The following is a 15,551-nucleotide window of genomic DNA, read 5'->3' on the forward strand; positions in this document are numbered from 1 at the left end:
TTCCCTGGTTTTACTGGCAGTCTGAGGGTTAAAGCTTTCAATTCACATTCAATATAAATGTGTTTGTTACATAATGCTTCAACCACAATGAAATGTGGACCAGTATAATTATGTTAACTTTCCATTATTGTATAAATGTTTGCTTTTGTGCAGCAGAAAAATAGTTACATCAGCCAAACCATTATCTCAGCAGGACATTTATAAAGAAAATTAAATTGAAAATATTATCTAAATGCAACCACTTAAAGATTAAATTTTAAATAATTTAACCCATGGTAAAAGGAACTGAATATATTCTGAAGCAGAAACTCAAGCACTTGATCACATTTAGCATCACAATCAAAAAATGTTGAACAAATCTTAAACTGCTCAACTCGTTTTCCTTACTATTATTCAGAATTTTAACTTTAAAAAAACAATAATAAAAGTAACTCCACACTAAAACTGCAGAACACATTTCAAACCCTATTGCAAGATGCTGTTTCTACCCACCCACCTCAATTAGCTACCCCACTTCTGGCATCAGTCACTATGCTTCATTCATCAGGTAGGCTAAAAGGAATCATAATTGAGGAATCTTTAATGGCACACCATGAAAACCGAACAAGAGACATTCATCTAACCTGGCTATATTTTCATTTATTTGTGGGAAACCTTAAATGAAGGGCCAGGATTCTTACGGAAGTATGAAGTAAATAGAGCCGTCGCTACAGCAATAAAGATAAAACAAAACAAGCCCTTTGGAAGGATGAGGCAAAGTTGTTCCACAATTTTGCCTTTTAACAGGTGAAGGAGTATTTATCATAATCCAACTTTTTTATTTTTAATCAATGCTTTTTTTCTTGTTGTCAAAACTAATTAGCAGTCCTGTGATTCTGTTCCACCACGTTTTCTAAAAAAAGTACAAGTTACAGGGGAGAATTTTCCTGTCCTGCCCGCCACGGGAATTGTAGCCGGCAGGGGCGGGGGGGGGGGGGGGGGCAGACCATGCAAAGGTTCGTTGACCTTGGACCTTCCCTGTTTTAGGGCAGATGTGGCTCTAAAATTCCGCCCATAGTCTTTCGAGCTAGGGTTCCATTCTGGGATCTCCCCATCCAGTTATAACACCAACTTGGATCGTAAAGATGATTTACTGCTGCAAAATACCCAGTCACTGATCTACTCTTGCCACCACTGTATTTATGCGATTGGTCCAGTTAAATTTCTGATCAATGATGAAAGCTAGGATATTGATTGTGGGAGAATCAGCAATGGTAATGCCAATGAATGTCCTGGGAAGGTAACAAGATAGTCATGGCCTGACACTTAGGTGACAAGAAATACTCATACAGATTAAGTCTGAATGTTGTCTCAGTCTCACTGCATGAGGACATGGACTGTTTCATTATGTAAGGAGTTGCAAATGGAACATAACATTGTGCAATCATCAACAAGACCGCCAATTCGAATCTTATGTTGGAAAGACATCATTGATGAAACAGATCAAGACAAATAGGTCCAGGACACTGCTCTGAGAAACTCCTGCAGCAATGTTCTGGGGCTGTGATGATTGATCCCAATGATTACAACTATTGTCCTTTATGCCAGGTATGATCCAGCCAGTGGGGAGCCTTCCCCCGACCCCCAATGACTTCAATTTCATTAGGGCTCTTTAAAGCCACAAGTGCTGCCTTGAGGCATATTTCTTATGTTCTTATGATGTCAAGAGGAGTCACACCCACTTCTGGGATGTCTTAGTCATGTTTAGTCTGGACAATGAGACCTGGAGATGAATGGCAAAACCCAAACTGAGCATCCATGAACAGGATATTGGTGAGTAAGTGCTGCTTGACAGCATAGTCAGCAACTCCTTCTATTACGTTGTAACTGTGGATAGGAAATATAGCTTTCCACATTAATAAAGTAAAAAGATGCTGGAAATACTCAGCAGGTCAAGCAGCATCTGTGGAGGGAAACAGAGTTAACATTTAAGTTGGGAGACTTTTCATCAGCAGCCTATTATGTGGCACTTTATCAAACACCAGTACCTCCGCAACTTCCATCTTACTTCTTTCAACGTCCTCAAATGTAGCCCGTCTACTTCTGGTGGCTTATCGACTTTAATTACAGCCTGACTTTCTAATACCATCTCTTTACTAATTTTTAGCCAATTCACTGTTTCAATTATCTCCACTTTCACTATGATGTTGGCAGTATTTTCTTCCTTAGGAAAGATAGGTGTGAAGTATTTATTTAACACCTCAGCCATGCCCTCTCCCTCCATGTGTAGATCCTCTTTTTAGTTCCTCATAAGTCCTGCCTCTCCACATACTATCCTTTTATTATTTTTATGCCTTTAGAATACTTTTGCATTGCTTTTTATGTTAGTCGCCAGTTTCTTTTCCTACTCTCTCTTTGCCTCTCATTTCCTTTTCCTCTGAACTTACTACAATCAGCCTAGGTTTTACTTGTATGATCTACCTGGCATCTGTGAAACACAACCTATTTCAGCTTCAACTTACTCTCTCTTTCATTTAATTGTCCTACTTTTCCCAAGTGGAATTGTATTTCAACTGTACCCAAACCATCTTCTCTTTAAAGGACGTCCATTATTCCATTATTTTAGCCAGTTGGCAGCAAATCCATCAGTTTTGTCTCTTGCGCTCACATGCTGGGCTCCACCATCATTCACAACTGAGAAGTTAATGAACACTCTTCCACCCGTTCATTGTTTAGTCGCCTACTACTATTCATGACATGGATGGATATTGCAGAACTGCAGAATTCTGATATAATCTATTGGTTATGAGATCATTGAGCCTTGCCTACAGCATGTTACATTCACCGTTTAGTCGCACATGGTCCTGTGTTGTAGCTTCACCAGATTGGCATCTCATTTTTATAGTTACCTGGTGCTGCTCCTAGCATAATCTTCTACAGTCCTCATTGAAAGAAGGATATTTGCCTGTTTTGACAGAGTGAGATACATGCATGGTGGCCATGAGGTGGTTTATATTCTGCTGTTGCTGATGGTCCACAACGCCTCATGGATATCTTTGTGTCACCACCTCTGAGGGGAGTGACCTGCCAGTGCGACTGATGATGGAGAATCTGTCTGCTGCTTGACTCATCTGAGTGTCACTTCTTCCAATTTTGGCAAAAATACCCAGATGGTGGTGAGATAGGGCTGACTATCATCAGCGCACATTTGAGACCTGCGCCGGAACTCTACCACCTCACCTGCCACAGAATCGGAGCGAATGAGGAGCGGACAACGGAAATGTCAGTTGACCTTGGGCAGGAATTTCCACTCTCACTCGAGCGAGGCCATAAAATCCCGCCCCTGATACATTTTCAGATAATGTCACCAAGAGGAGGGGTAATAGGAGGAAATGCAAATATAGATCCTGTGAGAGCTTCAAAACTAATGCTCAGAACTTGGAAAGAACACAATGGATTTAGAACGGAAAAGAAAGTACATAACCGACAATTCATAACCTTGACCCCGACCGAGAAGGAGTGTTTTTATCCACATATTCACACCATCCCAATGACCACCTACTTCCATCCCTGTAACATCGTCTAATTCTGCCCCAACTCATCTGCTGCTAAAACCCTCATCCAAATCTTGGTTACTTTTGGACTTGACCATTCTACTTTCTCACAAGCTAAATCAGAATTAATCTTAAATTCTGTGCCCTTATCCTAACATACATCTAGTTCATTCACCCACTGATCCTGTTCACTGACCCACATTGGCTATCAGCCTAGCAACATGCCAAAGCTTAATACTATTTTCCTTATTTTCACTGCTGCTTTGCGTCTTCCCATTTCTGTAACATCCTCCAGCCCAACAACTCTCCAAATCTGTCCTCCTGACATGATTGATGCACTACTGGCCATTGGGCCATCAGCTGTCTACATTCTAGGATCTGAGATTCCCTCCTGAACACCATTTGGCCCACTACCATCCCCACCCCCTTTACAATGGTTCTTAAAACCTACCTCTTTCTACCAAGATTTCACTTACCTAATCTCGTAATGTAGTTTGGTCTCAAATTTTGTTTGATAACGTTTCTATGAAGTGCCCTGGGACATTTTACTATGTTAAACTGCCATTAAAAAAAGAGGCAAGTTGTTGTAAAGTTAATCAGCTTAAAATCATTTAACATGCTTAGAAACTTTACAATAGGACTGAATACCATTGCCTGACCCAAAAACTGACTGCAATGTCTAAAACACTCCATTTACATATATTACTAAAATAACTTTTATAAATAAAAATAATGAATACGTCTGTTCTGAATAATGATAGCTCCACTGCTTGTTCTGACGTTTTCCATCAACTACTTTAAACAACAAACATTGAACCACCAGTTCAAAAAAGTTTGATGCTCAATTGCCTTTCAAAATGCAGACAGCAAAGTTCACTGCAGAAGCAAAAACAAGCCTACTAATGTAATTACAGTACTTTCTCCTATCTGGACTGAGTTAATGTTATTATTTGACACTGCAAGGCTATGCTTTTTTAAGGTCTCCGTGGAGAAGAGGTTCACCCTAATTGGTTCCAAAGCACACCTAACACAACTATTTTTCTCAACACCAGTAATGTTAATTTTCGCAAGATCGTAAATAGTGTTTGGAATCAACACAGATGTAGTAATTTGAGACTGGGTGGGTAATTAATGTGGTTGCAAAGCAGCTCATTTGCATTTTTATTTAAAATGGCCTACTTTAAAACCAGCTCGGATTTCTTCCCAGTAACTGCAAGGAAGCGTCTGTAACGGAGCAGACCTGTAATTACTCTCTTCAGGGGAACTTTTATATGTCCTCCAGGGAGTTGCAATGAAAAGAAAGGCAGAATTTTAAAGGGGATAATGTAAAATACCAAAGATAAAGCCAAAAATTGGCTGTCTGTTTAGTATCTCCAATAGGCCATCTCATTCTCTTCATGGATACAGCTGTCAGAACTGTCATAAAATCAAATCAACGTACAAATGAGAGACTTAACTAAAATAATATTATCATACTTATACCCTTTGGATTTTAATGTACACTTCATCTCAGGCCCACTCATGCAGCATATCAATGAGTAATAAGTCTATAATAGATATGTCTAATTTCCCATTCTAAAGTGTTTATGAATAAAATGGAGACTAAAATACTATTTGGCTGAAAAACACAGAAGATTCTCATTCTCTCTACACTCCTCCTCTTCCCACCACCTTTGTGGAACCAATTAGATTTTAGGATATAACTGCTTTTGAAATTATAAAATAAAGTGAAGTGGCAGGGAAAACAAAAAAAAAGTACATTATTTGATTTAGAAGCTCGCTCAAAAATGGGCACAAGCATTTCATAAATTAGAAATGGTGTCAAAGAACTTACAAGGTGCAATTCACCTCATCTTTGTTTGGAATCATGGCATCAAACAGAATGAATTAACAGTACAACTTAAGGTACTACAGAATATAATTATGGCAAGCAAAACTGTACATCAACAACCCTTATTGAGTTCTAATTTAGGTGCGATAAAATCTCAAAAAAACTTTGAGAAAATGCACAGCGGTTTCAATAAAATCTTTCCTAATGCTCTGAATACTACTGATTTACTCTGCTGCCTGCAATACATAAAGTTCAAGTACATTGTAAGCCAACAGGATTTAAGAGCTTCTTATTCCATAGAGGCAGCACAGTGGCACAGTGGTTAGCGCTGCTGCCTTACAACGCCAGGAACCTGGATTCAATTCCCAGCTTGGGTCACTGTCTGTGTGGAATTTGCACGTTCTTCCCATGTCCGTGTGGGTTTCCTCGGGTGCTCCAGTTTCTTCCCACAGTCTGAAAGACGTGCTGGTTAGGTGCATTAGCCATGCTAAATTCTCCCTCACTGTACCCGAACAGGCACCTGAGTGTGGCGACTAGGGGAATTTCACAGTAACTTTATTGCACTGTTAATGTAAGCATTACTTGTGACTAATAAATAAACTTAATTTTACTTTAGGTTTCCATTTAGCCTATACACTCAGAAATGTCTTTTGAAAATAGGTATAGGATTCCTTTCCTAAGAGATCCTAATTTGAATTCAAATTTGTATCAACAAATTTTCCTTTCTATATTAACTACAGAAGGGAACAGTTCACTGAAAATAATTTGGCATAGAATGTAGCAACATCTGTTGCTGCACTTACCGCAGACTGACTCAATTTAAAAAACTATAGCTTATTCCTATTGTAGTAATGTGCTACAATTATAAGCTTTAGAAGATGGTTATATTTTGGGATTATGCCCTTAATTCAAGATAAAATTACGGAGGTCATGTGACCTGTCCTGAAGTCTGGTTTGACTGTTAGAAATTAAAAGGGGCCCAGATTGCTTTACTGGGAAGAAGGCGCAAGGTCTTTGCACTTGGGAGACAATAATGGCAGCCTATGTGCTAACAGTATATAACTCTGAGTTTCCAAAATCTCAGAAAACTGTTGAAGTATTTGGTTTTAAACAGTTGTGTTTTAAGTTGCCCATTTAACTCCAAAACAAAAAGAATTAGGGTGTCAAAGATAGATAATCATCATTTGCACCAGGATACATTGTTCCAGAGGAGCAGCTAGAGTGGTGGTTCAAGTGAGGAGAGCTAGTAGGCAAGAGGTATTTTTAACTTACTCTTTTTTTGGAGTTTTTTTTTCTCTAAGGCAGCCGGGAGTGTAAAACCGGAAGTCGGCCCCAGTGAATATTTTGAGTCGGAGCAAGGGAGGCAGCGAGTGGAACACGAGACTGCGCAGGCACCTGACATCAGCCAGTAGCGCGCGGAGGTTTAAAAAGCAGGCCACTCTATCCAGCGGGCAGCAGAGTGGGAGCAAAGTGGGACGGCTTTGGCTCAAACAGGCTTTGGCGTGAACAGGCAGAGGCGAGGGTAGGTTCCGGTAAGTTGCTTTTGTTTCTTCAGAGTAGAAAGAATGCCAGGCAGGATGTTGGAATGCTTCTCTTGCAGGATGTGGGAAGTCAGTTGACAACGACACCTGCAGGAGGTGCATCCAGCTACAGCTCCTAACAAAACGCGCTAGGGTACTGGAGCAGGAGCTGGATGACCTCCGGATCATTCGAGAGAATGAGGAGTTTATAGATAGTAGCTTCAGGGAGGCGGTTACGCCAAAGGCACAGAGCACAAGTAATTGGGTTACTGTCAAGCGAGGGAAAGAGAAAGGGCAGGCAGAGCAGGGTTCCCCTGTGGCCATTCCCCTCCACAACAGGTATACCGATTTGGATACTGTTGTGGGGGATGTCTTACCTGGGGCAAGCTGTGGAAGCCGGATCTCTGGCACTGAGTCTGGTTCTGCAGCGCAGAAGGGAGGGTGGAAGAAGAGGAGAGCGGTAGTGATAGGGGACTCGATAGTCAGAGGTACAGACAGGAGGTTCTGTGGTCGTGACAGAGACTCCCGGATGGTTTGTTGCCTCCCGGGTGCCAGGGTCAGGGTTGTCTCTAATTGCGTGCACACCATTCTGAAGTGGGAGGGTGATCAGCCAGTAGGAAGGAAGAGAGAGGAGGTCCTGAAGAGTGAGTATAGAGAACTTGGCAGGAAGTTAAAAAGCAGGACCCCGAGGATAGTAATCTCAGGATTGCTACCTGTACCACGTGCCAGTGAGGGTAAGAGTAGGATGCTTGGGCGGATGAACACGTGGCTGAGGAACTGGTGTAGGGGGCAGGGTTTCAGATTTCTCGATCATTGGGACCTCTTCTGGGGCAGGTGGGACCTGTACAAGAGAGACGGGTTACACCTGAACTACAAGGGGACCAATATACTTGCAGGGAGGTTTGCTAGTGTTATTGGGGAGGGTTTAAACTAGATTTACAGGGGGATGGGAACCAGAGTGCCAGAGCAGATAGTAGAGCAGGGGTGAAAATAAATGATGTTAATAGTTCATGCAAAATCACAAATAGAAGGGTTGTGTGTGGTGGTAATAATCTTCTGAGGTGTGTCTATTTCAATGCCAGGAGTATTGTGGGGAAGGCAGACGAGCTGAGGGTGTGGATTGACTCATGGAATTATGACATTATAGCCATTAGTGAAACTTGGCTACAGGAGGGGCAGGACTGGCAGCTCAATGTTCCAGGGTTCCGATGTTTCAGACGTGATCGAGACAGAGGGTGGGGGGCGGCATTGCTAGTCAGGGAAACTGTTACAGCAGTGCTCCAGCAGGACAGATTAGAGGGCTTGTCTACCGAGGCCATATGGGTGGAGCTGAGAAACAGGAAAGGTATGACCACATTAATGGGCGTGTATTATAGACTACCCAATAGTCAGCGAGAATTGGAGGCGCAAATCTGCAGAGAGATAGCAGACAACTACAGGAAACATAAAGTTGTGATAGTAGGGGATTTTAATTTTCCACATATAGATTGGGACTCCCATACTGTTAAAGGTCTAGACAGGTTAGAGTTTGTAAAATGTGTTCAGGAAAATTTTCTAAATCAATATATAGAGGTACCACCTAGAGAGGATGCAATATTAGATCTCCTATTGGGAAATGAGTTAGGACAAGTGACGGAAGTGTGTGTAGGGGGAACACTTTGGTTCCAGTGATCATAACGCCATTAGTTTCAACTTGATCATGGATAAAGATAGATCTGGTCCTCGAGTTGAGGTTCTAAACTGGAAAAAGGCCAACTTTGAAGAAATGAGAAAGGATCTAAAAAGCGTGGATTGGGACAGGCTGTTCTCTGGCAAGGATGTGATTGGTAAGTGGGAGGCCTTCAAAGGAGAAATTTTGAGAGTGCAGAGTTTGTATGTTCCTGTCAGGATTAAAGGCAAAGTGAATAAGAATAAGGAACCTTGGTTCTCGAGGGATATTGGAACGCTGATCAAGAAGAAGAGAGAGATGTAAGACATGTATAGGCAACAGGGAGCAAATAAGATGCTTGAGTATAAAAAGTGCAAGAACCTACTTAAGAAAGAAATCAGGAGGGCTAAAAGAAGACATGAGGTTGCTTTGGCAGACAAGGTGAAGGATAATCCTAAGAGCTTCTACAGGTATATTAAGAGCAAAAAGATAGTAAGGGATAAAATTGGTTTTCTTGAAGATCAGAGTGGTCGGCTATGTATGGAACCAAAAGAAATGGGGGAGATATTAAATGGGTTTTTTGCATCTGTATTTACTAATGAAACTGGCATGGAGTCTATGGAAATAAGGCAAACAAGTAGGGAGGTCATGGAACCTGTACAGATTAAAGGGGAGGAGGTGCTTGCTGTCTTGAGGCAAATCAGAGTAGATAAATCCCCAGGACCGGACAGGGTATTCCCTCGGACCTTGAAGGAGACTAGTGTTGAAATTGCAGGGGCCCTGGCAGATATATTTAAAATGTCGGTATCCACGGGTGAGGTGCTGGATGATTGGAGGATAGCTAGAACATAGAACATAGAACAGTACAGCACAGAACAGGCCCTTCGGCCCACGATGTTGTGCCGAGCTTTATCTGAAACCAAGATCAAGCTATCCCACTCCCTATCATCCTGGTGTGCTCCATGTGCCTATCCAATAACCGCTTAAATGTTCCTAAAGTGTCTGACTCCACTATCACTGCAGGCAGTCCATTCCACACCCCAACCACTCTCTGCGTAAAGAACCTACCTCTGATATCCTTCCTATATCTCCCACCACGAACCCTATAGTTATGCCCCCTTGTAATAGCTCCATCCACCCGAGGAAATAGTCTTTGAACGTTCACTCTATCTATCCCCTTCATCATTTTATAAACCTCTATTAAGTCTCCCCTCAGCCTCCTCCGCTCCAGAGAGAACAGCCCCAGCTCTCTCAACCTTTCCTCATAAGACCTACCCTATAAGCTCATATTGTTCCGTTGTTTAAAAAAGGCTCAAAAACTAATGCGGGAAATTATAGGCCGGTAAGTTTGACGTCAGTAGTAGGTAAATTATTGGAAGGAGTACTAAGAGATAGGATCTACAAATATTTGGATAGACAGGGACTTATTAGGGAGAGTTAACATGGCTTTGTGCGTGGTAGGTCATGTTTAACCAATCTATTAGAGTTTTCCGAGGAGGTTACCAGGAAAGTGGATGAAGGGAAGGCAGTGGATGTTGTCTACATGGACTTCAGTAAGGCCTTTGACAAGGTCCCGCATGGGAGGTTAGTAGGAAGGTTCAGTCGCTAGGTATACATGGAGAGGTAGTAAATTGGATTAGACATTGGCTCAATGGAAGAAGCCAGAGAGTGGTAGTGGAGGATTGCTTCTCTGAGTGGAGGCCTGTGACTAGTGGTGTGCCACAGGGATTAGTGCTGGGTCCATTGTTGTTTGTCATCTATATCAATGATCTGGATGATAATGTGGTAAATTGGATCAGCAAATTTGCTGATGAAACAAAGATTAGAGGTGTAGTGGACAGTGAGGAAGGTTTTCAAAGCTTGCAGAGGGATTTGGACCAGCTAGAAAAATGGGCTGGAAAATGGTAGATGGAGTTTAATGCAGACAAGTGTGAGGTATTGCACTTTGGAAGGACAAACCAAGGTAGAACATACAAGGTAAATGGTAGGACACTGAAGATTGCAGGAGAACAGAGGGATCTGAGAATACAGATACATAATTCCCTAAAAGTGGCGTCACAGGTAGATAGGGTCATAAAGAGTGCTTTTGGTACATTGGCCTTTATAAATCAAAGTATTGAGTATAAGAGTTGGAATGTTATGGTGAGGTTGTATAAGACATTGGTGAGGCCGAATTTGGAGTATTGTGTGCAGTTTTGGTCACCTAATTACAGGAAGGATATTAATAAGGCTGAAAGAGTGCAGAGAAGGTTTACAAGGATGTTGCCGGGAGTTGAGAAACTGAGTTACAGAGAAAGGTTGAATAGGTTAGGACTTTATTCCCTGGAGCGTAGAAGAATGAGGGGAGATTTGATAGAGGTGTATGAAATTATGATGGGCATAGATAGAGTGAATGCAAGCAGGCTTTTTCCACTGAGGCTGGGGAGAAAAAAACTAGAGGACATGGGTTAAGGATGAAGGGGGAAAAGTTTAAAGGGAATATTAGGGGGGCCTTCTTCACGCAGAGTGGTGGGAGTGTGGAATGAGCTGCCAGATGAAGTGGTGAATGCGGGCTCACTTTTAACATTTAAGAAAAACTTGGACAGGTACATGGATGAGAGGGGTGTGGAGAGATATGGTCCAGGTGCAGGTCAGTGGGTTCGGCACAGCCAAGAAGGGCACAAAGGCCTGTTTCTGCGCTGTAATGTTCTATGGTTCTATGATACGAGGCCCATATGATTCCTGATGCCATGGAGATGGGCTGAGAGGTTTATCAGGTATCTCAAAAATTTCAGACAGGGTTATTCTGCCAGGAGAGGGAGTGCAGAAAGACACTGTGGTTGACCATGCAGAAATATAGGTGAGAGCTCATGCTCAGATTAAAAAGACCAAATTCATAAGGAGTTAAAACAAGGCTGGAACCTTTCTCTAGCTTGTGCGAGAGGAAGAATCTCCAAGGAAAAAAACTTGCTGTGAAAGGCTGTTCTGAGACTAAAAGTTCAAAGATTGTGAAAGGAAAAGGATGGAAGTAAACCCTTGAGGACCAAAGCATCACCTTCAACTGTTTCTAGGAAAATCAAATATCTAGTTAAAGGACAGTGGAAATTATATCTGTGAAGTGTCTTTTTGGTTGTGGTAAAAGGAAAACAGGAGCACTTAGTTTAAAGTATAAGTTGTCTACAAAGACAATGGGCCCGATTTTACCAAACTTTCGCGCCCGAAAACGGGCGCGAAATCGTAGTAAAGTTGGGCGTCGAGATCCGACCCAAGGCCAAAGTTGGGGTCCAGATCTGACCCAAGGCCAATCACGCCTTTAACAACGGCCGATCCGGGTGCCAATCCGGTGCGCGCCCGAATCGGCCAGCGGGTCGATTTAAATGCATTTGCATGCATTTAAATCGGCATAATGAAGCCCGCGCCCAACTTACCCAAGGATTCCCACTTTACAAGGCTCCGATCCGATCGGCGCCCGCGCATTTACCGTGTTGCTGAATTCAAGTCCGATAGGGCTTCAACTCAGCAACTGAACCACCGAATCGCCCCTGACCACCCTTCGCGGACCGCACCCGCGGACCACCCCGGCAGCCCACCACACCTCCTCCACCCCCTCCCCCCCCCACCCCCTGCCCCCGGGATCGGAACCCCGACCTACCTTGATCGCTGGTGTCCGTCGAAAGCATCTTGTGATCCTGAATCCTGGCCTTGCTCCGGGGGTCCTGATGGGTAGGATGACGTCTCTTCACTGGGGGGGGCAGGGGGATGTGACATCTCTTCCCTGGGGGGAGGGGGGGGGGGGAGGAGTAGGGGGGGATGTGACGTCTCTTCCCTGAGGGTGGGGGGGGGGGGGGCGGGGGGGGATGTGACGTCTCGGCCCCTGGGCCTTCCCCCCCTCAGCAGTGCTCGGGCGCGCTGAGTGCTATCGGCTTCGAACTGCGCATGCGCAGTTCGGTGATCCAACAGACGCAAATGCGCTAGGCTCCGCCCACTGGACCCGCGCCGAAAAAAGGCGTATGGGGGTGCTGGAGCGCGGTTGCCGGGCACGGGTCTGATTTACGACCACACCCGGCACTTAGAGCCGATTTGGTAAAATCGGCCCCAATGTGTAGTCAATAAGTGCTTTTAGCCTTTTTTTTACACTAAATGTTTCAAAATATTGATTTTTTTTGTGTCAGCCTTTTCGCTATTATCAGGAAGTTTAAATTTCTTTTTAAAAGTTAAGTCTTCACGATGATTGTAACAAATATCAATCACAGATTAGCTTGCAACAGGTTCATTTGAAAACTTACTTCATGTGCTAAGAAAGAGACAATTTTTACCTGACTTGCAAAAAATACGTTTTAGAAAAATAAAGTTGCATTTGATAAGCTCTGTCCAAACCCACAACCTCTACCTCCTCAAAGAACAAGGGCAGCAAACATATCGGGACACCACCACCTGTAGGTCCCTCCAAGCCACCTACCATTCTGTTTTGGAACTACGTTGTCACTCCTTCACTGTCGCTGGATCAAAATCCTGGATCTTCCTCCCTAATAGCATTGAGTGTAAGGACTGCAGAGTTTCAAGCTAGCAGCCCATAATCAAGGGCAATTAGAGATGAGCAATAAATTCTGGTCTTGCTGGTGATGCTCACATTCATGAACATCTATAAAACAACAGCAAGATTGCTCCCATGACTTCATCTTAAGAAGACTTCAAATTGAAATCACTAGATCCTGGTCTATGAGAAGATACAAAGGATCAAATCCCCATCCACCTGAGGCCAGATATATGGCATGCCACGAACATAACAGATCTTATGAATTCTAACAGTATTCTTTCATGTACAAACTGTGTGGGGTCACAGCTGGAGTACTTTGTTGCCACATCACAGGAAGGATGTGATTGCACTAGAGGGGGTGCAGAGCAGATTCACCAGGATGTTGCCTGGGATGGAACATTTAAGTCATGAAGAGAGGTTGGATAGACTTGGGTTGTTTTTGTTGGAGCAGAGAAGACTGAGGGGCGACCTGATCAAGGTGTGCGATATTATGAGGGATATGGACAAAGTGGATAGGGAACAGCTGTTGCCCTGGGGTCAGTCATGAGGGGACATAAGTTCAAAGGGAGGGGCAGAAGGTTTAGAGGGGATGTGAGGGAAAACCTTCTTACCCAGAGGGTGGTGATGGTCTGGAATGTGCTGCCTGGGAGAGTGGTGGAGCCAGGTTTCCTCACATCCTTCAAAAAGTACCTGGATGAGCAATTGGCACGTCATAATATTCAAGCGCTGGTAAATGCGATTAAGTAGATAGGCCAAGTATTTCTCACATGCTGGTGGTGCAGATCCAATGGGCCGAAGGGCCTCTCCTGCACTGTGAAATTCTGTAATTCTGTGAAAATAGTTTGATCTCTAGTTGGGTCTTCTACGTACACACTTCAAGACGTCATCCTCCATAGCATTAGTGCTGATAAGATTTGTCTTGTCCATATGCAAATTGAAGTCACCCATTATTACTGTATTACCCACATTACGTGCATCTCTAACTTCCTGATTTACACCATGCCAATCATCAGCATTATACGTTGGTGGCCTATAAGCAAATCCACCATTGTTTGCTGCCACTTCCTATTTCTTAGCTCCACCCAAACTGATTCAACACCTTGATCCTTTGATCGAAGATCCTCTCTTACGAATGCACTGACCTCATCCCTCATTAACAGCAGTGTCTCACTTCCTTTTCCATTTTGCCTATCCACCCTAAATGACGAATATCCTTGGATATTCAGTTCCTGATCTTGGTCACCCTGTCGCCACATCTCTGTAATGACAATTTAATCAGACCCATTTATCTCAATTTATATCTTCAAAATATCAGCCTTGTTGTGGATATTGCATGCATCCAGATAGAGCCTTCACTTCTACCTTTTTAGCATTATTCAGCATTCTGATCCATTTGATGCTTGCCTTTACGTCATCTGTCTTTTGATTTCACTTCCTACTTTTCTACCTATTACCAGTTTTGTTTCCCACCAAACTGAGGTCTCTCTCAGGTTCCCATCCCATGCCAATCTAGTTTATACCTTTCCTAGCAGCAGTGGCAAATCTCCTTGCTGGGATATTAGTTCCGGTCCTGCTGAAACGCAACCCCTCAATCTTGTACAGGTCCCATCCACCCTCAACCCAGTTCCAATGCCTCAGTAATCTGACGCCCTCCCTCTCACAATACCACTTCTCCAGCCACACTCAACCTTCTTATTCCTATGCACACAGGCATGTGGCACGAGGAATAACCGGTGATTACTGCTTTTAAGCTTGCATTTTAACCTCCTTCTTGGTTACAAGACCTCACTCCCCTGCCTACCTATGTCGTCAGTACCAATGTGGATCATAATCTCTGGCTGTTCACCCTACCCCAGAAAAATACCCTGCAGCCATTCTGTGACATCCTTGACTCTGGCATCAGGGAAACAACATACCATCCTGGAATCATGTCTATGGCCGACACAAATATCTGCCTGTTTCCCTCACTAACTAAATCCCTTATCACTACTGCTCTTCCATTGTTCTTACTGTCCTCCTTTGCAGCACAGCCAACTAAGGTACCATGGGTTTGGCTCTAACTGCATTCCTCTGAGCACTCCTCATCACCTTCACCAGTATTCAAAACTGAAAACCGAGTCACAAGCCAGAATGTCTCGGGGATCCTGATCGACCTGCTGGTTCTCTTAGGCTGCCTGATAATCACCCACTCACTATCCATCTGCAGGCTCCTAACCTGCAGTGTGACCACCTCCCTAAATATGCTATCCACATAGCTCTCTGCCTCGTGGATGCACCATGGTGACTCCAGCTGTCGCTCAAGTTCCAAACCCCAGAGCTAAGTTCAGCTCATGGCATTTCCTGCAGGTATGTTTGTCTTGGACACACGGTGCATCCATGACTTCCCACATGCCGCAGGCTGTACATTCCAATCCGCCGAGCTGCCCTGCTATAACTTAATTTACAAGCCATTTACTCTGATTAAAATAGCTTGTATTGTTCTGCTCTGGATGGCTGATATAGC

At 43.5% G+C, this 15,551-nt stretch overlaps 1 protein-coding gene across 2 annotated transcripts in view; it reads right to left on the minus strand.

The window, feature by feature from the left end:
* wwox (WW domain containing oxidoreductase) overlaps positions 1 to 15,551 on the minus strand; it is a 924,282-nt gene that overhangs the window by 780,082 nt on the left and 128,649 nt on the right. The gene's annotated exons all lie outside the window — the stretch shown is intronic.

Source organism: Mustelus asterias, chromosome 4 (assembly GCF_964213995.1).
Source record: "Mustelus asterias chromosome 4, sMusAst1.hap1.1, whole genome shotgun sequence".
NCBI classification, from domain to species: Eukaryota; Metazoa; Chordata; class Chondrichthyes; order Carcharhiniformes; family Triakidae; genus Mustelus; species Mustelus asterias.